We start from the raw sequence: 24,045 nt of genomic DNA on the forward strand, positions 1-24,045 counted from the left end.
AGAAAAGAAATGATTAATTATAAGCTCTGCAATTTCAGGCACTGGTTGAGAGCAGGAAGCACAACCAAATAGTAATCCGCATAAAAAATTCATGGGGCCAGAAAGTCCTCTAAGCTAACTCCCTCAGTGTCTCCTGACCAACAAGCCTTTTCCTACTAGTCTTGATCTCTTATTCATCTGCCACTGGGAAATCCACAATACGGAGGTGAGAGTTAACTGGAAGGATCATCATACAGCAAGCCAAGTGAGACATTTTGTGCTGCCAAATGCAACTATTGATTTACGATATAAGAGTATTTGCAAAGGGCCTTAATCAACCTTGGATGACTGACATGGGCACTCATGTCATTATGAGGGTGTATTACACTATTCCCACGTGTATGCATGGTTCCAGTCACATGCTATTACCACTGTTCACTGTGAAACATGTATGGCATGCAATAGACTGGTGTACCAACACCTGTTGAGATTTACAAACTGAAGTACACAATGGGGTAGCACACTTTATATACTCCCTTACCCCATTGTGTAGGCACTGTACTCTATGCATGGAATATGTAAAAACGCCACTCCCCCCACCCGATGGTATGCTACTCATAAAAGAAATAACAGTGGAATTCAGGTGCATTTAAACAGGGTAACCTACAAGAAGCCAGCCATATACTACTGCTGCTAGCGATGCACATGACAGCAGACCAATCCCCCTCTCTTACTTCTATGATACTCTGCAGATGAAGCAGAGCAACACAGTAGTACAGAGCAAAAAAAAAAAAAAAAAACTTTACTGCCCAGTAGGAAAAACCTTTTTGTGGGACTATCACTGAACTTAAATGCCAACAGATGGTACAGAACTTTGTTAAAAATTATGACATTCTGACCATAACTGATTCAAGGATACAAGATGAAAATTGTCCCTTCCAGTACCTGCTGAAGCATTACTTTAGATTTTGTGACATCAGGACCAGCGCAAGGAATGCGGATAATATACTAATGTTGGGCATGAGCAAACTTAATTTGAAGGTTAGAATTCTAGGCAAATTCTAACCAGTAATGAAGATACTTCTAACTGGTTTAACACTGAGTTACTCCTTGATTGGTAAAATAAAACAGTTGCACGTTAAGGTTACCCACCCTGTCTTCATCATCTATGTTACTCAAAGAATTCCTTTTAGGAACTTTAATCTTAACATTCTGGGGCCTAAAAGAACATTGGTTCACATGATTTCTGAGCCTATCGGACATAATCCCACATAAGGTACTAGTGCATTACTGGATATTGTTGTACCAACATACCCAAGATGTGTACATGGACCACAGCTCATCCAAAGCCCATAAATGATGGCTGCCAAATTAATTCTGTAGTGATTTTAAACATCTAAATTTAGGCTTATCATCGATATTGGCAGAGTCATTCCTGCCTAGATGGATATTGCTCTCATATTAAAACTGGATTATCTGATGTGGAACATCTTATACAATGTGACTGGTCTTAATACTGTTTTAGAACTATGCCTGAATTTGTTTACCCAAGTTCAGGACAAATTCTTTCTTCCTCTACCCTAGAAGATTTAGGGAGAATTGGTGCTGAAACATTATTTTGGAGATCATGTATCTTACCACCTGGAAATAACACCTGCTTTAGTGAAATTACTTACTGATTGATTCTGGCCAAGTTCGTGATGAAGGGTGTAGCGCCACTCCATTCACTCCCTCTACGTTCGGGCTCACTCTGCTCCCCTACCCTACCCCCATTCCCACACACCCCAGTTCTCATTAGCTTTATACTGTACTAGCCACTCCCTTAACACACTTTCAACCAACCACACTCTTACACTGCACTTATATCTCTACTCTTGAACCTTACAAGTTCCTCTATCACTCGCAACCATTCTTCATCCCCTCACTTCTTCTCAAAACATGTCAAAGTACTAATTTCTAAAATGATACTACTAACAACCCTTTCCCTACTCGCACACATCACACACATATCATAACATGCCTCTCAACATATTACACCATTACACCACCTTCACTTATTACACAACAATCAAAATTCCTCTCACATCCTACTTCCCCCCTCATAGTCCATACATACACTTCTATTCACATACCCTTAATGCCATCTCACCCTCATAACATCCCAATAAACTATCCATAAATTATGATAAGCAGATAACTAACATCATAAGAACCAAAGTACAAATAGCAGCCAGACTCTCCTGCAGTGGGCATATACATCCAAACCCTGGTCCAGCTGCTAATTATTCCTATTTACCCAGTCACAATCTATCTTACAACATATTCCAACTTCCTAGACAAGCTAATGACATGCTCATTCTAAATATGAATGTTAGAAGTTTTAACAATAAAGTCCAATACTTTCATGCCAATCTTACCTAATACTCTCCTGATATAGTACTATTGACAGAAACCTGGCTAAAACCTAATATCTCTAATAATGACTTCAAAAAAAGGGAGGTGGTGTAGCTATTCTATTTAAAAAACATCTACTTGTTGAGTACATAGACAACAACCCTCTTAACTTAGGTAATGCAGATATTATTATTGTAAGTTTAAAACTTAACTCCAGAAAATCCATCAATGGCTGCTACATACCTCCCGGCAACAATTATCCTGAAGACCCTACTTGGCTGGGCCTCTGAATCCCTCCAGCATGAAACTATCATATTGGGGGACATCAACCTTGACTGGACAACCTGTGACTCCAGTTCTCCCACAAATTTCACCAATCTTCATGTATATTCCCAACTTATCCATTCCCCCACTAGAATTGACAAAATAACGGACAATCTATATTGGATTGGATTCTGACAAACAGACCATCCCTCATATGTCATTCTGGCTGCTTCCCTGACAGCATGAGCGACCACTTATCTACATTTATAATTAGACATTACACCAGTCAGAAAAAGCCCATTACTTATCAGATAATATGAAACAAGAAAAACTTCACCCCATCTAACTTCAACATAGCACTAAAAAGATGCAACTAGACTCCTCTCAAGAACCTTAACCTAAATGATGCTGTCCTCTACTTCAACTCAACCATCCTAAACTCCCAAGCCCCTCCCAGAAAAATTAGAGTCAAAGCCAACTTCTATCCTTGGCTGAGTAAAGACACTAGATCCCTGCTGAAATCCAGAGATGAAGCCTGAGCACTCTGGCATAAAACAGGATCCCACATAGATAAGCAGGAATATCTAGAACTACACAATAAGGCAAAGAATCTCCAAACAAGACATCAAAATAACCCAAAGAAATTCTGGACTACCATTAACAAGATATACTTCTTCTTGGAAAATCAGGTACCCCCACACCTAATATAACTGACACTACACTCAATATTGCTACCCATTTCAGTAAGTACTTCACTGAATCCATCCTCGCTGTAACTAACTCACATAGCAGTCAAACCTCCAACCTTCCATCCCACAACCATACTAACCACAAAGGCTTTACCCTACAACCTATCTCCACTTACTTTATTAAAAACGCTTATTATGAAACTTAAACCTACCACCCTAGCAGCTGACAAACTCCCTGGTGAATTTCTGAAAATAGCAGCTGAGGCCATAGCATTCCCTATTTCTATTCTTATCAGCCGCTCTGTCACTGAGAACCTAGTCCCTGAAATATGGAAAACCTCCTACATCATCCCACTCCACAAAGGGGGTAAATCTAAAGAGTTAACCAACTACAGGCCAATAGCAATAGTCTCACCACTGTCCAAAATACTTGAGAGATGTGTACACACCCAACTCATGAAATATCTCAATACCCAGAACCTCCTCACAAACACGCAACATGGTTTCAGACCTTATCACAGCAATACAGCAGCCTTCATGTCTTTCTGTCAAACAATTAATAGCCACCGTAACAATGGTAATTATGTATCTGCTATCTTTCTGGATCTTTCCAAAGCAGTTGACAAGGTTAACCATAACATACTCCTCAGTTCCCTCTCAAAGCTCAATCTTAAGTAAATCTACCATCACATAGTTTCAAAGCTACTTGTCTGGTAGGCAACAAGCAGTACAGTGGAGACAGAAACTCTCTCCTCTACTACCAGTCACATTGAGTGTACCTCAGGGCTCTATCCTGGGACCTTTATTATTTACCATCTTCACTAATAACCTCCGTTCTTCTTCTTCACTACATGCCTCAATCATCCAATATGCTGATGACTCTACACTAATCTGTTCCTCTCCCACCCTCCATGAACTCCACTTACTAACACAAGCCTCTTTCCTTTCTGTAGAAGAATGGCTTACTAAATCTCAGCTAATACTTATCCCCAACAAAACCAAACTTCTCATATTCCATCCTACCAGCCACTCCACTATCACGCCCTCTTTTTTCCATAACCTCTAACAATAAAACAACCATTTCTCCCAGTCACCACACCAAACTCCTAGGAGTCGAGATCAACTGTCAAATGAAGTTTGACAATCACATCTCACTAACCATAAAAAAGTACATAAAAAGCTGGGGGTTCTACACAGAACTAGACAATTCCTCACAAACTCTACCACAGCCAAAATAGCACAAACTCACCTCATCTCCACACTACTCTACGCTTCTGCTATACTCACTAATCTTAGAAAAACAAACTTATCCAAACTTGAGGCATGCTATAATAAAATAGAAAGGTTTGCCAGTAATAGTCCAAAACAAACACACCACTACACACCCCTTAAACAACTCAATTGGCTTGAACTTCCCCATCTTCTCCTTTATAACCAGCTTATAACAGCACATAGGATTCTCTACTACTCTGATAAAACCCCTGCATTACAAAACATAGTACTACCTTATTCCAGTATTAGAGTACTACGCTCCAACAACAAACCTCTTCTCCAAGTCACTAAACCCAATAACTCCACTGGAGCCTCCCTTTATTCACATTTCACAGCCAAAATATGGAATACCCTGCCCGCTAACATTACTGCAACAATACTTGTAACCCAATTTAGGAAACAGTTAAAAACTTGCCTCCAACCTAACTGGATCTGCAACTGTGACTCCCCAGGCTAGTCTAACATCATCTTCTCGTACCTACCTTACAAAGGTACCTTAGGCCCATTCTCTGCTTATTACTTCCTGCACACATACTTGTCATTATTATGCTACTTAGCTGTATTGATCTAAGCTGTAGAATGCATCCTAGTCTTATTGAGGTGATGTTTTTTTATCACTGTCACACCAATTGATCTTGATGTAAACTGCTTCAAACTTAGACTTCTGTATCTGTAGAATCTATATTGTTATCTATGAAAACTACATTGTCATGCATGTAATTTGTTAATTTCTGGAGCTTTTCTCCCCGGGCCTCTGCTGAAAAAGGATTTGTGTCCAGTCGGACTTTCAATGTAAACAAATGTAAAATAAAAATAAATAAATAAATAAATAAAATAAAAAAAGATCAAGGCCTGTCAATATGAGTTAGCTGAAATGGAAAATAAAGTATAGTTGTGCAAGAAAATTTGCCATAGCAGTAAATGTTTAAAAAGATCACTACTCCAGTAGCCTTAACTATATAGGTTATAGCATGCCTAGGATATAACAGCCAGACAGTTTCCAAAGCTTAAGAGCACCTTCAACAAGCCCAGACTGCGGACAGCTCAAGCAGACAAGCACAGATGGAGAAAATCAGTGGTCTGCGGGCCAAGCCCTTCAAAGCTTTCATGCCAACAGAAAGAGGGAGGCTAGAGCCCTGAAAGATGTCAATGATAAGTAAACAAAAATCATATAAAAATAAAAGGGGATGGAGGAAGGGAGTCACTATTGCAGCTTACACAGTAGCAGTATGCTTATCACTGGACCACTGCTACTGCAGTATTCTTAGCTATATTGGTAGAACAGCATAGTTTGCAGGAAGGATGAGAGTCCAATGGCCCCTGGAGAATGGTACTAGCAAAGCCTGCTTTAGACCTGGAAAACGATTATAGTTTGTAGTACTTTGTAAAAGTATCTACAGAGGACCACATCGGCTAGCTCCAGAATACTTCTAAAGTCTACTGCTTCCCAACAAGTGACTGAATAAGCCGTGGTCCTAGTAGAATGTACCTTGACCCTACCTTGAATTGACTTGTTATGGTTGGAATAGTAAAAGGAGATAGCATGTAACAACCATTTGGAAATTGTCTGTTTTGACACAGGTTGTCGTTTTTTTCTTACCTTTGTAATAAATAAATTGAAGATTTTAGTTCTGTCAAGACAGTATCTGAGTAGGCTTGTCTACATCCATGAAGAATCATTTTTCCCTCATTTTTATGTTTTGTAAAGAAGACTAAGATGGCTAGCTTGGCTCAAAGTAAATCTAGATTCCATATTAGACATAAATGAATGATTACTTTTCAAAGAAACAATATTTTTTGTTAAATGAGGTACAGTTGACCCACCATGAGAGCCTGCAACTTACACTTTCTTCTTGCAGAAGTCAGAGCAATCAGCAAAACTAATTTCCATGTTAAGCAACTCAAATCTGCCTGATGAGCCAGCTCATAATGAACAAATGTTAATTAAGATCCCAAGGAGAAGCCACCTGTTTTTTAGGTGGATGGGTAAGTAAATCACCATTCAAAAACATTTCGACAAAGAAATGCACTGAAAGATCAGAATCCATGGGAAGACGTGCTAAAATTGATGACAAATTAACATTGACAGAGGTGTAAGAAAGGCCAGAGGATAACAACTCACATAAATACTGGAGAACCAAAAACATACTAACCTTAAGGGGGGGTGGTTCTTGTTTTGGCACTAATTACAAAATATATTTCAGTTGCTAATATATGATTTCCTAGTAGCAGGTTTGTCTTCTTAAACACCTGTTACATCTTTTCACAAATAGGTGCTTAAAAACTATTAAACCTCTATCATCTAGGCAGTTATTTGCAGTTGTTTCAAGCTGGGTTACATCAAACAACCCCTTTCTGTATAAGTAGATCCAGTCTGTGAGGGACCTTGCATTAACTGCCCTTAGTCATTTCCAAAAGAAGGAAAAAACAGTGTTGCCTGGGCCAGAAGGGAGTCGCTACAATGATCTATGGAGAGTCCTTCTGAATCTTTAGAAGGACCCTGGAAATCAGTAGAAAGGCATACAGGAACTTTCCCATCAGGGAAATGAGAATGTATCTCTTTTCCAGGCCTGATTGCAAGGAGTTGGCAGAATTTTGCCAACTATTTTCTGTGAATGGAGGTGAACAGATCTATCTGATGTGTTCCTCTGTGATGGATCAAATCCAGGAAGACCCCCTGCTTCATTTCTAAAGGTCTGTCTTGATCCTGCCCAGCTTGTCTACCGCAATGTTTTACTCTGATTGAATGTACATGGCTTAAAGAGTCAAAGTGAGCCAAGATGCTACCTTACCAGGCTATCACGACACAAGGGTAAGATCTGGTACCCCTTGGTTTGTTTATATACATCACTGAAGTATTGTCTGTAATAACTTGAAGAAGTTGAGGAGAACAGAGATGATATAAGGTTTTCATAGGTTCATAGGTAGGTACTAGGCTATTGGCCCTAGGGTCTATATAAGCCTAGCCAAACAGTACCCTGGCTTTTGCCACCCAAGAAAATTATTTTCCTGTGCCCCTGTCAAGCAGAGCCACAGAAGTGATCCTCGGGGTGAATTATTCCTATCTCCCATCCAATCATCAAGATTTTTCTTGAAGAGTGCTAATGAGGAGCTTTGTTTGATATAGATAAGTAGTTTGTTCCAGAGTATGGGAAGTCTCTGAGACAGGAATCTATCCTTCCAGCATGTTCTGTTTATTGTGGTGACAAGGTTTAGGTTCCTAGAGCATGTAGCTCGGAGGGATTGGGATTTCTTTACGTGGAGCATGTCCAACAGCTCTGGGTTTGACATAGCTTTGTATGTTAGGCAGAGATCGCCTCTGAGTAGGTGATATGCGACAGAGTAAAGCTGGAATTTTTTGAGACAGTCTGTGTAGGGCATCTGTTTGAAGCCAGTAATCCTCTTTGTGAGGTATTTCTGTGGCTTTTCCAGTTGTTGTAGATGTCTTGTGAGGTACATACCAAAAGGGGCGTTGTACTCTATAATGGGTCTAATGAGTGATGAGTAGAGAGGAACAATGACCTCTTTTTTCCTGGATGAGAAACCTTTTGTGATGAGGTGTGCCACGTAGAAGGATTTCCTGAGTACTGTGGCGATGTGATTATCATAGGAGAGACTACTGTCCACCTGTGTCCCAAGGTCTCTTATCTCACTTTCGGTGTTAAGTAGACTACTGCTTATGTGGTAGTTCATGGGAACAGAGTTTTTACCAAAAGGGATGACAATGCACTTTTTGGCATTGAGCTTGAGGCCATGGCTTTGACACCAGGCATCTGTCTCAGTGAGGCCCTTTTGTAGGATGTCTACATCGTTAGGAGATTTGATTATGGTTCCTAGTTTGCAGTCATTTGCAAACTTTGTTAGCCAAAGACCTTCTGTGCTAGCCTGTACTTCAGATAAGTAGATACCAAACAGGAGAGGACCTAGGACTGAACCCTGTGGTACTCCACTTGTCACTGGTCTGAAGTTGGACTTGGAGTCTGCTATTTTCACAGTGTGGGTTCGGTCAGTGAGCCAGTTGGCAACCCATCTTGTGACATAGGGATTTATACCTAGTTTAGTGAGTTTGTCTATAATTCCAGAGTGGGGTATGTTGTCGAAAGCCTTGGCGAGATCTAGATAGGCTGTGTGTACCACCTTACCCTCACCTACAGCTTTGGTGACCGCTTCAAAGAAGTCTATCAGGTTTAGGAGACATGATCTGCCTTTTATAAACCCGACTGGGTAGGTCCAGAGTTTGGAGATTACCAATGTCATTGTTTTTAAGTTCCATGATGATACGCTCCATAGCCTTGCAGATCAGGCTCATCAGGCTAATAGGGCGGTAGCTCCCAGGGTCTGTGGTGGCTCCCCCTTTGTGGAGTGGGATAACCGTTGCTGTGCGCCATTCAGTGGGCACAAAGCCTGAGGTGAGGCTATGACTGAACATGGTACTTTTCAAAACATTCCTGTCAACATCTCTGACATTGAGGTGATTTTATATATTCTGCTTGTTCCACAGATCTTGGACTTTCATCCCTTCCAATATAGCTCTGTCAAGCAAAGTCTGAAGCACCTGTAGTAACAGACTGCAGAGGAGGCAGAAGTGAGAAGGAGAGACTTGGGTTGAGAAAGAAAGAATTGGTCCATCCATCATAATACCTCCCTTCTCACAAATCCTAGCACTTGAATTTGAAAAGATAAAGGGATGCTGAGACCTGAAGTAGCACTGAATATTTCTCATGTGAAGTCTGTCCAAAGGAATCACAATAATTATCAAAGCCATGAAACCCAGAATCCTAAGAAATTGCTTGGCAGATGTCAAGAGACTGGTTGGAAAAGCTCAGGAAGATGTCTTTTCACATTTCTACTTTGCCCAGTGGAAGTTTTACCTAGCAACGTTTCCAGAAGATATCCTAGGAAAACAACATGCATGAAGGGATGAGAGATGATTTCTCTAAATTTTCTTGAAACTCCAGAATGAGAAGGAGTTTCTTGATGCATCAGAGAATCTGGACAACTGGAAAAAAGAATGTGCAAATATAAGACAGTCATCCACATATGGAAAGATGTGAATGCCTTGAAGTCTGCAGTAAGCAACTACTGCAGCCAAACACTTTGTAATTACCCTTGTTGCATTAGATAAACCAGAGGGGAAGACAGAGAACTGATAATATAAGCCAGATACAGAAAATATTAAGAAATACACAAAATATTTACCAATAGGCATATGATGGTAAGAACCATTTATGTCTATCACTACACTGAAACCCTGTAAAGGACATGAGAGGTAATAGTTTTTTCAAGGATAACATTTTGAATTTTTGAACCACGACAAATAGACTGTGAAAAGAAAGACAAAAAACTGGTCTCCAAGTTCCCTCTTTCTTTGAAACCAAAAAGATCCTTAAACAAAAACCTTTGCCCATCTGATATGAGGACACCAATTCTATGATCCTCTGAGAAAACATTTTTTCCAAAATTAAGGAAACTTGGAAGTTTGGTTTACAGAATGAAGAAGAAGAATCGCCTGAAAAGGAGGGGGATTCCCATTGCCATATGCACACGTGAGATGATTTTCAGAATCCATTTGTCTGTGATAATCTGATGCCTCTAGGAAAGATGCAGACCTAGAATGAGGACAGGTTGTTGTGGTGGGCATGGGAAAACCTGGAAAGGCAAGTAGTAATTCTGACTTGTCAGACTCTCCTTAGTTCTGGAAGGCCTCCCACTTCTTTTTTCAGCTTCCTTGTCATTGTTTTTTTAAAACCATGCTAGCACCTTGCTGCTTATTTTTTTTTTTTTTGAAAAAGGGTCCTGAATTAGAAAAAAAAAGGTTTTATTTAAACTATAAAAAAGAGGGATGGAAAATATTGTTCACCTCTTGAATCAAATTCCCCTCTTTCAACAAAACTTTTAAGTACAATAGCAGCAGAAGGGTCAAATAGAACATCCTTGTCCAGGTGAGAAAGGATAGTTGTATAAGTTGCATTTACTATAACAGCAGATGTTCAAATTACTCACTGCTGCAGTAGCCTTTGGCCATATGGGTTGCATCTTGCCTAGGCTACAACTGGCAACTTCACAAAGCTCTGTCTCCCTTCCACACTTAAGACTGCTCATTAGCTGACTCCTAGGAGGGAAACCCATAGTCGGAGTACAGACGGCTTCAGGACTTTCTTGCCATACAGAAAGAGACAGCCTATTCATCCTTAGCCTCTAAAATATATAAATAGTAACAAATAACTTTACATCCCAACAACTAACTATACATACAAAAGTAGGGGGTGGAGAGTGGGTGCAGATACTGCAGCAGTGAGGAATCTGAATATCTAATGTTATAATTAGTGCAACTTACACAATTGTACCAGAGTAATCATTCTCACTGTTACAATAGCATTTGACTATATGGGTTGACTACCAAAGCCTATCCAACCTTGGAAGATGAAGAGTAAAGGCTCAGGAGCTCCTGAAGAATCATCCTAGAAATGTCAGCCCTGGACCTGGAAAAGGAATCCAATTTATAATGCTTTGTAAAAGTATGTATAGTTGACTATGTAACTGCCTCTAGAATCCACTCCTTTCCAGTATGCCATTGTACAGGTTCTAGTAGAGTGTGCCTTGATATACTACCTGGAATAGATTTGCCATGGCGGGAGTAGCATAAAGCAATAGCAGAAGTCAGCCATCTAGAAGTCTATTTGACATTTTGGTTATCCTTTTTGTCCCTTCATAGGAAATAAATAGTTGATCTTCTTTTATAAAGGACTTAGTTCTGTCAAGGTAGTACACAAGCTCTCTATGGACATCCAGAGTATGGAGAATCCTTTCTCCCATTTCTGGGGATCTGTATTAAACATAGAGAGGTTAAGGACTTGACTTGATTCAAAGTAAACTTTGAAACAACTTTGGCTGCAAATTAGGGATTTGTTCTTAATGTAACCTTTTGTCAAAGGAAGACCAGATAGGGTTCACCCACTATGGGAGCTTGCAGCTCAGTTACTCTTCTCACAGAGGCCAGAGCAATAAACAGTACCATCTGCCAGTCCCTCAAAAGTGTTGACCTGACACCCACTCACCCATCTGTGAAAGTAAGTACGTAAATCAACCTGATGAGCTAATTCAACAGTTGACATAGTTAACTTTTCCAGCACAAAGTTAAGAACCCAAGAAGGAGCCACCTGTTTTTTATGTGGCCTCAAATGTAAAGCCCTTTCAGAAACTGTTTTATCAGAAACAGAGAGGAAAGGGGAGGACCCATACGTAGACATGCTGAAATGTCCAGTAGAACCTTTATTGATAAAGAAGAAACACAGAAAGGACAGAGGATAATAACTCACATGAGTCTTTAAGAACCGGTGGTGCATAATCTCTGAAAGGGCCCTGGACACTTGTCAATATAAGAGACTTCCTATTAGCATGCTCTATTGCCTCTTTAGCACTTGCTGCACATCCTCAAGAAAAAGGTGCCTAAAAGGTATCAAAGTTGAATCATTCAGGCAATTATTTGAAGTTCTTTGAGATAAAAGTGTATTGAATCTGTGAGGAAGTTTATGTAAATTGCCCTTGGTCGGTTCCATACGAAGGGAGAACCAATGCTACCTGTGCCAAAACGGAGTCATCAGAATTACTTCTGGAGAGTCCTTCAGAATGTAATTTTTGGAGAGTCTTTCTGAATCTTCAGAATTACCTGGGAAATCAGTGGAAATGCATAAAGGAATATCTCTGACCAATGGAAAACGAATGCATCTGCTTTACAGACCTGTCTGCAAGGGGTCCTGGAGCAGAATTAGTTTTGTTTTCTTTAAGGAGGTGAACATATTACCTATTTCAGATGCTTACCACAACTATCAGTTCCTAGAAGACACCTTCATTCAATTTCAATTTGTGTGGGTCTGTCCTGGTCCTACTCACCTCATCTGGCACTGCATTTTGATCTGATGGAATGTAAGCTGCTTGGTGGGTTAAACAGTGCTGAAGAGTTGTCTCCCAAGCCATCACAGCCAGCCTGCATAGAGGTTAAGACCTGATACCACAGTCAGTTTATATGCATCACTATGGTGTTGTCTATAATCACCTGTAGAGCTCCTGGGGACAACAGACGATGAAGGGATTCTATAATAAAGATCACAGCTGACATCTCTTTGACATTTATGTGCTTTGGTCTGCTTGAAGACTCTACATGCATAACACCTTTACTCCTAAAGAAAAATCTCATCAAGCAAAATTTGAAGTCTCTGTAATTAAAACTAAGTTGGGACTGAGGAAGAAAAGGGGAGACCTGTATTCTGAGCCATTTGCAGTCTACATCCGTGCAGACTCTTTTTGACAGTGCCCACAACTGGAATCTGAAATTACAGAGGAAAAGAATGCTGGATCCATATGTCTTTTAAAAGCAGATTAATTTTTCTTATGTGTAACCAGGAGACAAGAATCATGGCAATCAAAGAAAACACGAACCCTAAGATGCAGAGATATTCCCTGGTCAAAAGTGTGAGACTGACTGGTGAAGCACAGGAAAGTTTCCAGATAAAAATCTGCCTTTTCCTGAGTAAGGAAAGTCTTTGCAAACAAGTGTTTACGAGGCAGTCCAGAAACACAATCCTGTGTGATGGAGTGAAGGAGGATTTTGAACATTCATCTGGAACCTCAGACTGGTAAGGAGAAAAGAAACCCATGTTAAGAACTTCTGACATCTAGTAAAAAACTCTGTAAAGACAAGTAAGTCCACTAAATAAAGTAAAATGCAAATGCCTTGCAGTGTGCAAGGAGCTATTATTGGAGCTAGACACTTTGATGGAGCTGTAGATAACCCAAAGGGTAAATCACAGAATTGGTAATACGACCTAAACACAGTGAATCTGTAAAAGTCCCTGAAGCCTGTGGCTATGAGGATGTTATGACAAGTATCCTTTCGGTCTAATGTTACCATAAAACATAAAAGACTAAAACAATGAATAAAAAGGTCTCACAGAAAAAACAATCCGTTAAAAAACAAAAAGAAAAATCAAGCAAAGCTAGACTTTCCAATGTGTGATTCCTTAAATCTCTTGCATTAGATGCGACATGGGATACATGCAAATTACCCTTTAAGGACATCAGGTGTTTCAGCTAAATGGCAATTCAGAATGCCCATGACTTTTTTTCTTTTAAGTCTATTTATGGACAGATTCAGGCCAATAAAGCCAACCCTCCTCTAGCTGTGGACAAGCATGTTTCTGCTTTATTATGGCGTCATCAGCACATCATAAGTGGAATGTTTGGCCAACATTTGGAAACACAGGGTTGTCGTACCCAACTGATATCCATAAATCGTAGGGTGACTACAAAATATCCCAACTAGCAAATTGAAACAATGAATAAAAAGGACACACAGAAAAAACAATTGGTTAAAAAACAAAAAGAAAAATCTAGCAAAGCTAGACTTTCCACTGTGTGATTCCTTAAACCTCTTGTATTAGAGGTGACATGGGATATATGCAAAGTACAAAGTCCAATGCACCCAATGGCCATTTAAAACTCCACTTTATTATAGAACCAAGTACAATTCAGTAGTTGAGTGCTTTCATCATTAATACAATGACTTCATCAGAACTAAACACCATGTTACAATTCAAAATGACCTTAGTACAACGTATGATTGGCTAATAAGGTAATAAGACAATAAAGCAATACCTCTCTTAAAAACACAGCGTACCAGAATAAAAAATGTAAAAGTTATGTATTTTGCAATAACTCTTCTATTGTGTTTGGCTATCAAGTGTGAAAGTATTAAATATCCTGCATTAGAACATTGTTATTCCATATTGCACACACTAATAATTAATAATATAGAACATTAAATGCCATAATGGGACAAATGCTTAAATATATTAAATTGTCATAGATATTAATACAAGTTTATTCAACAAAGAACTTTATACTGTGATTACTACCTGACTAGTAATGTTGCAAGGTAGAAAAAAAAATATTATGTAAATATATTTATTTTTTTCAAAATGTGTAAACTTATAAAAGTTAAAAGAATTGTAAAAAAAACAAGTAGAGATAAAAATTAGTAGACTGAATAAGTCAATTGTTAGGTTCGATAGCCCCATTCTTTAATCTGGGTTCTATCCTTAAGAGCTATAGAAACACTATCATTCAAATCTGGGGGAAGTTGGCGGCAAGCCTAAGTTGCCATAGAAGTTCTTTTCCAATCTCCTCCCCTAGGTTCAATATGTACACTTTTATAAGTTTACACATTTTGAAAAAAATAAATATATTTACATAATCAGAGCCAAAAAGGAAAGGAAAACAGGAAAACAATCAGTGAAAGTGGCAAGTTCCAAGGTAAGGTATGCAAGGGAGTAAGGGGCTGTTTAGTGGTGGAAGGGGAGAAAGAATAGAGTGGTTCAGACAGAATGAGGATGTATAGAGTGGGGTGAGGAGCAGGAGAATATTTGGGAGAAGGGCCTAATTTCGGAAATACAAAAGAAGACAAACTAATAGTGGCTTTAGACTGCCATCTAGTGGCCAATCCATGTAGTAGCAGCAGTGATACCACAGTGGAAGACCATGAGACATTAAGAAAGGATAAGAAGCAGAGGGGGAGAGTCTAGGGCTAGGCTGATGACAGATATAGGGGATTCAGAGTGGAAGAGTATGGCTGCTGGTTGTCCTGGCAAGGAGCAAGCACTAAAATCACTTATGAGGAATTAGGGGGTACAAAAGTTAAAACTGAAGGAGGTAAGGAGCAGAGTGCACATACTTTTTAACACTTTTCTTGCTTCCTTAACTCAGAACAGCATGGGGGAGGAGTAGGCTCTTTTCCTGCACTGGGGATGAGGAAGTAAAATATTGTTTAAAGTTCCTGTAACTTTTGGCCAGCAGGAGACGATTGCTGGGGGAGAATTACACTGGCAGAAATGTAGAAAAAAGCTGGGAGAGATACAGAGAGAGAAAAGTTGTTGTAGGGTAAAAAAAATGCAGTGACATGCAATTGTAAGCTTTCACTGATAATACACAACTCACAACCAGCAGAGACAACAGATGCAAGCTACCAACAGTGAACAACAGAAAAAAACAGCTAGTATATCATGAGAGTCCAGCATACATTGTCATAAATCAACTCATAAAACCAAGTAATAAGCATTGTAAATGTTTTACATACAAAGTTCCATGCACATTTCACAGTGACCCTCAGATGTAGTTAGGAAGGCTTTGTTTTTACAGTTAGCAGTACTAAGCAGGGCTCAATCCTTGTGGTTAAGCAAAGTGCGGACTTGCACACATTCACAGCAGACATACAGTAAGATGCAGGAAAACTGCTACGTATCCTGATGTTTTAAACACTAGGTTAGAATAGTTCTCTATACCATGAACGGTTATAAGGGTTATATAGGTTTTAAACGCTAGGTTACAACAGTTTAGTAGGCAATGAGTGGTTATACAATAGGCTAGGAATTGCCTTGGATATAACTGGCAGCCTTTGTTCTTAGTTATTGAAAAGCACGAAAAACATAAGGTTTGAACCCTCATAGTGTAACCACAATGCAAGCTAGGATCTGAGATTGTAATGAATACAGCACTAGCGTACGTATGGTTATTTTGCCGCATAAGACTTGCAGCAGTATATGTAGGGATCACAAAGCGTAATAGTTGAAGTCAAACAAGTATTTAGGATGGAATAACATACACCCTGGGGACTAGCAGAGGCTACAGCACTCGTTCCACACTCCAGCAATAGGAAAAATGTGCGAACGATTTAAAGTTACGTTAGCGAGTGAAACCGATGAGTATTTAGTGTGTTAGCACAGGCGGGAGGTCACTAAACGGGGCATTTCCATTCAAAAAAACCCTCAGAGTACACATTAGAGTGAGATGCACATTGTGCACTTTGCTTGGACAAGCACAGAGTAAACCACTATTTACAGCTAGATATGCAAACAGGATAGCAGATATCAGAGCTTACTATGAAAGCTAAGCAAATAAATACAATGTATTCAGATAAACCACACAATTAATCAAACTATTTCTAGTAAATATAATGGCATGAAAGCCGATTACAAACACTTACTGTGCATGCTACAGCCAGGGACACACTGCAGCCAGGATCAGAAGAGGGGATTTAAAGATGGTGCCCCGAAGGATAAGATGCATATAATAGGTTAGGAGCAGATAATGAAAGTGGAGGGGGAGGAATAATATAGTTGCAGAGTGGAGATGTGAGATACATAGCAGATTTTTTACACTAGTGGGTAGTGTAGAGTAGAGGGAGGGAGAGAAGGAGCATAACAGCGAAAAAAGAACAGAGGGAAAGAACGATAGTGTATATATATATATATATATATATATATATATATATATATATATACACACACACACACACACACACACACACACACACACACACACACACACACACACACACACACACATATACACAGGTATACACTCACGTATGTATGTGTAGCAGAGTAAAAAAGTGATGGGGTGTGAGCCAAAAAGGAAAGGGAAAGAGGAAAACAATCAGTGAGATAGTGGTTCAGAGAGAATGGGATGTATAGAATGGGGTGAGGAGCAGAAGAATATTTGGGAGAAGTGCCTAATTTCGGAAAGGACAAAAGAAGACAAACTAATAGTGGTCTTAGACTGCCATCTAGTGGCCAATCCCTGTAGTAGCAGCAGTGATACCACAGTGGGAGACTGTGAGACAGAGAGAAAGGAAAAAGAAAGGATAAGAAGCAGAGGGGGAGAGTCTAAGGGCTAGGCTGATGACAGATATAGGGGATTCAGAGTGGAAGAGTATGGCTGCTGGTTGTCTTGGCAAGGCGCAATCCCTAAAATCACTTATGAGGAATCAGGCGGCACAAAAGTTAAAACTGAAGGAGGTGAGGAGCAGAGTGCACATACTTTTTAACACTTTTCTTGCTTCCTTAACTCAGAACAGCACAGGGGGAGAAGTAGGCTCTTTTCCTGCGCTGGGGATGAGGCAGTAAAATATTGTTTAAAGTTCCTGCAACTTTTGGCCAGCAGGAGACGATCAGTGGGGGAGAATTACAGTGGCAGGAATGTAGAAAAAAGTGTGCACGCTACAGCCAGGGACACACTGCAGCCAGGATCAGACGAGGGGATTTAAAAATGCATTCTAGACATATTAATAGGAACACATTTTAGGCCAAGACCCAGTACATAATGTATATCATCAGATAGAACATATCCAGCAAAGTTATAATAAAAGGCTCATGTAAGATACAAAAGTCATTTGGTCTTGAATTCCCATTTAAAATCAGTGAAGGAGAATTTTGTACATAGTACCATTTTAGCTGCATTATCATTTTCTGTTTTTATATCCTTGTTCATTATATTCAGCATGTTCTCCTTCCAGTTTTGATTTTGTGAGCTCTTTTGCCTTAAAACTGCTGTCTTCCCTGAAAAGCTGTTTATTATGACAGATTATTGAATAATACATCATTTTCAGACAACTCATCAACCTTTAGTGGGCATAAAGAAGCAAAGAAAATGCAGCTGTGTAAGGGAACATACCACAACAGTAGATGTTCAAATGAGCACTTCTGCAGTAGTCAGTTCGAGCTGAGCTTACTAAAAAGACTTGTTGACATGCCAAGCCCTTCACAGCTTTCATTCCAACAGTGTGAGGGAGGCTGAGCCCTAAAAGGAAAATGCTAGAAACAACAGAAAATACGTAATCACCCTGCCATAGACAACAAACCAAAAAGTAAGGAAGATGGTGGGAGGCAACGGTTAATGCAGCAATGATCATTCAAACATCTACTCTATGGTAAGTTTACTTACACAACTGTATTATGTTCATCATATTGATCACTGTTGCAGTAGCATTAGCTAAATGGGTAGATTACCCTAGCTTACTATATTTGGGAGGTGGAAGAAGAAGAGTCCCGAAGTTCCTGGAGAGTGGCCCTTGCAAAGCAGTGATTAATTTTAAGAACAATAATTTTACAATCCTAAAATATAATACAAAACATCTGTAGTGCAAATAATTATAGAAAATTAGACATAATGTGACAACACTGGTTAGAAATGGATACAACTTATAGGACAATGATTTAATATTTACAGAAATTTTAGCCAGTTTTGAGAAACTAAAGATAAGCCACTATTAACACAAACAGGAATTGCACACTGAAATGAGAAAAAAAACAGAGTTATGGCAAATTTAGAACGAGAGTCATGAGAGAAAAACTGATTGACATCAAGAAGTGAGTGAAGAAGGGGGAGTAAGCAGGCTGAAAGTATGGTTAGGTAATCTAGGGTAATCTATCCATATAGCTACGGCTACTAAAACAGTGTTCAATATAAAGAGTATAGTACAGCTGTGTAAGCAAATTTAACATAACAGTAGATATTCAAACGATTACTGCTGCAGTAGCCTTAGTTAAACAGATTATATCCTGCCAAGGGTATAACAGCAGGCCAGCTTCCAAAGCTTTAGGGCACCTTCCACACGTCCAAACTGCCTGGCAGCTTGAGCTGAGCTGAGCTGACTAAAAGATAAGTTTGGACACTTAGGGAGTCTGAGCCCTGAAAGGACAATGCTAGAATAGTAAAAAATAAATAATCATGCCCTAGCATAAGCAACACACCAAAAACCAGGAGGGTGGATGAAGTAAGCGGCTACTGTAGCAGTAATCTTCTGAACATCTACTGTTATGGTAAATTTACTTACACAACTGTACTATGTTCATCATATTGATCACTGCTGCAGTAGACTTAGCAATACGGGTAGATTACTACACTTAAGATGTGGAAAGAGAAGAGTACATGACCTCCTAAAGAATGGTCTAGGCAAAGCCTGATTAAGACCAAGAAAAGCAATCAAGGTTATAGTGATTTGCAAAAGTATATACAGAGGGCACAGTTGCAGCTTCTAAAATACTTCTAGAATCCAACCCTTTCCAAAAAGCCATAGATGAAGCCAAGGCCCTGACAGAGGTGGCCTTAACCCTGCCTGGGATAATTTTGTTGTGGTGAGTATAACAAAAGGTAATAGCATTAGACAACCATTTGGAAACTGTTTTGGCACAAGTTGTCCCTTATTTTTACTTTTCACAAGATATTAGCAGCTGATCCAAAGATCTGAACGTTTTAGTTCTGTTAAGATAGTATGATTTGTCTGTGGACATCCAACATATGGAGTATATGTTCTCACTCATTTTTGGGTTCAGGACAGTTTGGCTCAAATAAACACAAATACTACTTTAAGCATAAAAGGATTAGTTCTCAAAGAAACCCTGTCCCTGTAGAAAATGAGACAGGGTTGACTCACCATAAGAGCTTGCAACTCATACCCTTCTTGAAGAGGTCAGAGCAGTCAATAAGTTAAGAACCACAAGTCAGCCAGGTTATCTAGTTCAAATGGAGCAGGTGTTCTTTAACATAAAATAAAGATCCCAAGGAGAGGGCCATCAGTTTTCTTGGAGGCCTGTCATGGAAAAACTCTTTCAAAAGCATTTTGACATGAGGATGCCTTGAAAGAGGAGGATATAAGCAGATATGCTGAAGTGGCTAAAAAAATGAACTCTGATAGAGGAGTAAGAAAGGCCATAGGGTAGTAACTCACACAAATACTGTAAACCCACATAACAAATAGCCCTGAATGGGTGCTGGTTATGTTGTTGACATGAACTAGAAAACCTTATCCATTTGCTAATATATGATTTTCTAGTATGAGGATTTCCTGTCTCCATTAGTACTTGCTGCACATCCTAAGTGAACAGGAGCCTGAATGGATATATGACCCTATCATCCAGGCAGTCAGATGAAGTTGATTGGTGTTGGGGTGTATCAAACACACCTATTCCTATGTGAGTAGATCCAGTCTCTGAGGAAGCTTGTGGTAATTGCCCCTGACCATTTCCAGAAAAGAATGGAGATCCACAGTTACCTGGGCCAGAAGGGAGTCACTACAATGATCTTGAGGGATTCCGTCTGAATCTCCAGAAGTAACCTGCATACAGGGACTGTTTTTCCACCCATACATTGTATGTATAAACGGACCTGTATACTTTATAATCTATTAGCTGTTTTTTCCCCTGTGTTCAGCCTATGGCTCCCATGCATCACCATTGCTCAAATCTTTATTCCCGTCTCCCATTTGCTACTAGATTCTGGTTTTCCTGGCCCACACCTGCCTTCTTGGTCATGTACATGTAATTTTGGACCACAGAGGCAACTCTTCTACTGAGCCATTTATGACCGCAGTTCTTTAATTTCACCCTGTTTTACTGCCCTGGTACTCTCAAGCTTTCTCTCTACTCTATCCCCCACCAAGCCTACTCCTTTGTATTAAAAGCATTACTGCCTCTTTATCCTTCACAAGTCTCTACCATCCTTACATCACTATTACACTTCCCTAACACTCCCCCATATCACTACACTCTACTTTACTTACCTGTCTCACTGATTGTTCTTTTAGAGTGATTTCTGCTTGATCTGGGCCAGCACTCCATCCTAACTTGTATCCTTTGTATACCTTTTACATTTTGCCTGTTTTTCTCATTGTTTCCGGTGCCAGATTTCTAAATTACTTCCCATTTCTCCCATGATGCCTTGCACCATTTAAAACAGCACTCAGAGCTTGGCATTCTTTCTTTCTCTCCAGTCCTTTCTCAGCACACCCCATGGACCCTCTTGGTGATATAGGGAACCGGAGATACTGTAGTTCAATGTGATTGATTCATTGCTGCTGAATCTTTAAATTAAGTAAGTCTGTCTTATTTGTACTTAACTTGCTTAAACTGAATGGAACTCCAACAAAGAATATGTGCTTGTACTTTACCAGCTTCAGAATAAAACCAGCCATTATTTAATTTCTTTGCTAATAGAACTGCATTGCAAAGTTTTTTTGGCTGACTGTTGTGTATATTACGAGTCAGCATCTAAGTGCGCTCTTTTTGGGCAAGGTTGTTAATATCAATGAAAACTTAGCTATTCTGTTTGCCCTATAATATTTCTGAATCGAAGAATTTTTATTCCTGAGTTTTTTATGTTCCATACTCCCATGTTGAATTTTTTGCCTGTTCAAAAATGGAACAGAACCTTTTCAGGCAAGGCTGGTAATGTCAATGAAAACATAGCTGTTCAGTTTGACCTATAATATTATTGAATCGGAACATTTTTATTCCAGCAATGTTATAGGAACATTTTTATTCCAGTAATGTTATAGTGTACTGGCTCACCAGATGCGCAGAAGCAAGCGCCACCAAAACCCTGCTCCAGCTGATTGACATATTGCTGTACTTATGAATAACCAATATGAACTGCTTTTCATCAGCATGAATATTCATTCTGATGAGGAAGCCTATGCATGCGGAACTGGGTGAGCCAGAACAGTACAACAAATGTGAATATTTTAATGTGATTTCCACAGCTTTTCTTTGAATATAAACTATTACAGGTAATCCTAAAATGCCTATTATATCAACTAATCCCAGTGAATACAAACAATTACTTTTTTTCTCCTCTGCTTTTACAGGGAGCAAGCCCCCCCGTATCACCCCCACCCCATCCCCCACTAGCTGAATATACCAACTCCGAGATCCAACTACACTGAGGACCAGGGTAAACAAAGACTACACAGTGAATATTCCTGTTGTCACAGGCAGCCGCTGAAGCACGAGATACACAGTGAATATTCCTGCTGTCACAGGTAGAAGCTGAACTGTGAGGTGCTAGGTTAGACAGAAACAAAAAGGGAAAAACAAGGTGCTTATGCACCTGCATTTGTCCCGGAGCAGAATCTTACCAGCTAATTATTCATAGAGGAGGCAAACAGGTCTACTTAAGGAACTCTCCACAAATGAATCAAATCCTGGAAGACCCCCTGATCTGGTTTCCATTTGTGATGGCTTGTCCTTGTCCTGCTCAGCCTGTCTGCCACACAGTTTTACTCTGACGGAATGTAGGATGTCTGTCGAGTGAGATAGTGCTGTAAATCTATATTCCAAGCTATCATGGTGAGGCTGCAAAGGGGTTAGGCACTGGTTCTCCCTTGTTTGTTGATGTACTATATGACTGTGGTGTTAACTGTAACAACTTAAAGAGGTCCCAGGGAACAAAGATGATTCAGAGAGTTGAGTGCTTTGATCAGAGCAAGTATCTCTTCAAATTTATGTGCTGGCATGTTTCTGGTGTCCCACACTCCTTGCATTTTTAACCCTCCTGAAACTGCTTGCCAAGCAAAGAACAAGGAGTTAGATAATCCCTTGGAAAACTTGGAAAAGGAGGGTTGAAAAATCAGCTTACCCCTTTTATTACACTTTTTGATCACCTCTGCAGCCGAGGGGCCAAAAACTTAATCTCTATCCAAAGGAGAGTTGAAAATCTCATTTTTATTATTATCTGGGAGGTTCTGAGAAATGCAGCCATGCAAGCTTCCTCAAAACAATACCAGTTTGAAAACTTCCAAGATGGCTGCACATTAAGTAACAGCATAATTCTAGTTCTCCCTGTGTGAAAACAGAAACTCAGCAGAGAAAGCCAGTGGACATATATATTCTGAGTAAATTTCAGTAACTAATACGTGCACTGCCTGGATGCCAGAAAAACATAAATACAGACAGCCTGAAAGAAAACAAGCTACAAAAGATGAGGAGAAAACATTGACTGGGAAGAGTACTGCAGCTGTTCAGCAAAAAGCAGTGCAAGCTCCACACACAACTTCCAGTAACCTAGAAGAAAGTATAAGACAACTGCACACGAGACCGGATTAAAATAAATGAAACACCAATGGAGTATATCAACTCAAACAACAAATGGCTGGAAAAAAATGGAAGAAGCTTTAAATGGATATTCAGATGAGGTGACCGAGTTCAAAATGAAGAAAAGGCTGGCTGAATATAAGACTGCTCAAGAAGAGATGCTTAAAAAAAATAAGAGAATTAGAGGACAGAGCACATGGGGAAAACCTGAGACTTTCTGCTCTACCAAAGAAGCTAGAAGGAACAGACAATATTAATTTTCTGAAAGCACAAATAAGCAACTGGACCAGTATTCAACAGCATGAGTTCTTAACTGAAAGGGCACATCATGGTTATGTTCCAAATCTGGCTATGAGAAAGCAACCTAGACCTTTAAAAGTAAAGATGCAATCCTACCTGTAGAAGGAGTTTATTCTGATAAAACTGTGACAGAAGGACGAAGTACTAAAAGTGGGAGACAGCAGAGTGTTTGTGGTGAATGATTACTCACTGTACACCAGGCAGAAGAGGAGTAAATTCATTTCACTATTCAGGGAATGTCAAGAAGCAGGCATGAGATTCAAACTGCTGTACACAGCTATCTTCAAAATATTCTTTCCTGGAGGGGCAAATCCATTTTTTGATGCAGGACATGTTAAGGAGGAAATTTAAAAGTTATATTCTTACCTTAACTTGGCATCTGTGTTGTCCATTTTTATTCTTCCTGACTGATGGGTTATGGAACCGATCTTTGGATCCGATTTGGT

General features: G+C 39.6%; 1 protein-coding gene across 2 annotated transcripts in view; it reads right to left on the reverse strand.

The window, feature by feature from the left end:
• The window catches only part of LRRIQ1 (leucine rich repeats and IQ motif containing 1), a 3,765,329-nt gene that overhangs the window by 3,332,706 nt on the left and 408,578 nt on the right, over positions 1 to 24,045 (reverse strand). The window lies entirely within an intron of this gene.

This window comes from Protopterus annectens, chromosome 11.part0 (assembly GCF_019279795.1).
Source record: "Protopterus annectens isolate FY-2018-M chromosome 11.part0, PAN1.0, whole genome shotgun sequence".
NCBI lineage: Eukaryota > Metazoa > Chordata > Ceratodontiformes > Protopteridae > Protopterus > Protopterus annectens.